The 2,579-nt window shown below is 30.6% G+C and overlaps 1 long non-coding RNA gene across 1 annotated transcript; it reads left to right on the top strand.

Annotated features, from left to right (window-relative positions):
- Nucleotides 1-535: 535 nt before the first annotated feature.
- LOC144429644 (uncharacterized) lies at nt 536-1,160 on the top strand. Its single transcript, XR_013478942.1, has 3 exons — nt 536-585; nt 726-848; nt 1,001-1,160. It is a non-coding gene; the product is annotated as an uncharacterized LOC144429644 (long non-coding RNA).
- Nucleotides 1,161-2,579: the final 1,419 nt, after the last annotated feature.

The following is a 2,579-nucleotide window of genomic DNA, read 5'->3' as shown; positions in this document are numbered from 1 at the left end:
TTTCTATTTTTCATACCGTAGGTTTGCTTGAAAAATTCAAGCTCTTTAGAATTAGACAATCTGATTCGCTTGATAAGTTGATTAAAATGAATGAAAACTAGATATTAATTTTATTTTCAGACTGTTCTACAAACGATGTAATTCTTTGACTTAGAAATTTTCCTTTTGCTCCGATTAGAAGAAAATCAATGAAGAACAAACAAGGAGCTATGGCCGAGGTATAGAAATGATTAGGATTTTTCTTATTTCCATTTTTTGAGATAGTTTCCAAAATCCCATATTATTTTTCAGAAAGAAGGAATGCACTCAAATGAGGAATGATATTTTCGAAGAGGAAAACATAAATGGGGTTGGTTTAAATATTCATTTCGTTTTCTTAATAATGAGGAAGTTCGAAGACTTCAGGAAACTACTTTATGATATGAAATGATTGCACTTACATCCGATGCAGAAATATTATTACAACACTAGGAATAATATAACATAGAAGCAATAGAAGCTTATACTTGGTAATAATTTCATCGCACCGCGAGCCTGAGGAACAAAAACCAAGTCCTGGAATGCCAGTTATTAAGCGATATAAAGGTATATACGTAATGTTTCCTGTATAACAAGTATATTTTAATTAACCATACACATTTATTCTTATTAATATAGTAGCGTAATAAGTATAGTTACGTGACTGTAGCATAAATTAGAACTCTCATTTTATTGATTGTATCCAGACAAATTCAACAATCGCATGCAAATAACAGAACAGGACTACGGCAGTCGGGATGAAGCCATGATGCCAAAAGAGGACGAGGAAAACGAGGAAGATGAAGAAATAATGGAGGAAATAGAAATTGGTAATTTATGATGCTTTTATGAAACAATTTAAGAACTTTTCCTTGTGCGTTAGCTTTTCAAATTCAAATACTGTACTTAAAATTACGTGCGGAAAAACACATGATAAATTAATTTTAAACGAAAAAAGCTAAAAAGCTCATTTTAATTTTAGACTGTTCCGCGAACGAGGAAAGCCCTCCACTTTGGGATTTTTCTCTTACTGCATTAGAAAAAACAAAACCAAAAAGGTAAAAAGCTACGTTCGAGGTAAAGAATTTTTTGGGTATTTTTATTTTTACTTATTTGAGCCGGTACACCAGAAGATCATTGAAACTATAAAAAGTTCATTTGGTAAGAAGTTGGCTGGCTACTGGTTTTATTTTTTTATACTATACATATAAGATTAAGTTTGAATTTCAGAGTTACTGTTATGAACATGAAAATATTTAAATGTTTTATTGCGATTACTTACTTGTTGCGATTTGGTGAACGAATATATATCATATAAAATAATGTGAGCTTGTGTATATAGTTCTTTTCTAATTTTGGCCTCATTTTCAGTCATACGTGACAACACTACCAAGATTAAACAGAAAATTGGATTTCTACAAAAGAAATTGGACAAACGTTTTGATTTTGTTTATGTCCACTTGTAAACATGCCAATTGTTATACATATTTTCTTACAATTGGATGTTAGACGGAAAGGTTTTAATCGGCTACAGTAAACAGTAATACATACAATAAAATGCCCACAGACCAACTTGTTAATTGTATAACTTTCAGTGATACGATCAATTCGTATGCTGCATGGAGAGCTATTTTTATGTATATCCGTAGTTATTTAGTGTGGACGACCAAGTATATAAAACACTTCTTGTTAATTGTTACCCAGATTTGGTTTAGAATATTAACTTCTTCGTAATGGATAGTTAAACACAAATAAATATTTAAGATAAAATTATTCAGGTCATTATGGAATAAGTTCCAACTTGGAGACGAGACTTGGCATGCCTGTCAAAAGACAGAAAGGTATGATGAAGCACATCTTATTCAATCCCATGTATCAATTTATTAATGTACTTATTAATGATTCGCTCTATGAATGAAGTTAATACCGTTCAGTCATTTTAAGTAGATGCTCGCCTGTTTAAAACTCAGATAGGGGTTTTGTTTGCTAAAATTTTATTTCAATGATAATTTATTATTTTTTGACGTTGTTCATGAAAACTGATCAAATTAATTTATTTTATTAGGAAAACCATTCGTCAATCGCATGGAATTTCTACCAAGACAAATCCCATACTTTGGCAACAAACGTAAGGCGGATAAGTTAAAGGAACAAAGTGAAGATGGTAATTACTATTCAAATTAATTTGAATAAAATTATTAGCCTAATGCACATTCGATTAAAAAGATATCTTTATTTCTATGTATTCTATATCATATTTCAAATGTCTTCCACTATGGTTGGTTATATTTCTGGATAAGTATTGAATTTCGTTTAGTACTACAGTTTTGTTGGATGCAGATATTGGATTTTGTGTTAAATATAGTGAAGATGGCCTGACAGTAAAAACAAATATACGAGATGAAATAAGATTAACTCAAAAACCATTCTATTACTATTTAAAAAAAAATTCTTTTCGTTGAAACGTGTTAATGATTTCATGCAGGCGGATACAAATATAAACCACCGTGGAACTTTTCGACAGACGTGAACGCAGACTAAATTTTTTCCTGCATTTTATG

This window comes from Styela clava, chromosome 11, assembly GCF_964204865.1.
Source record: "Styela clava chromosome 11, kaStyClav1.hap1.2, whole genome shotgun sequence".
Lineage (NCBI taxonomy): Eukaryota > Metazoa > Chordata > Ascidiacea > Stolidobranchia > Styelidae > Styela > Styela clava.
This window is presented reverse-complemented; position numbering and strand designations above follow the sequence as displayed.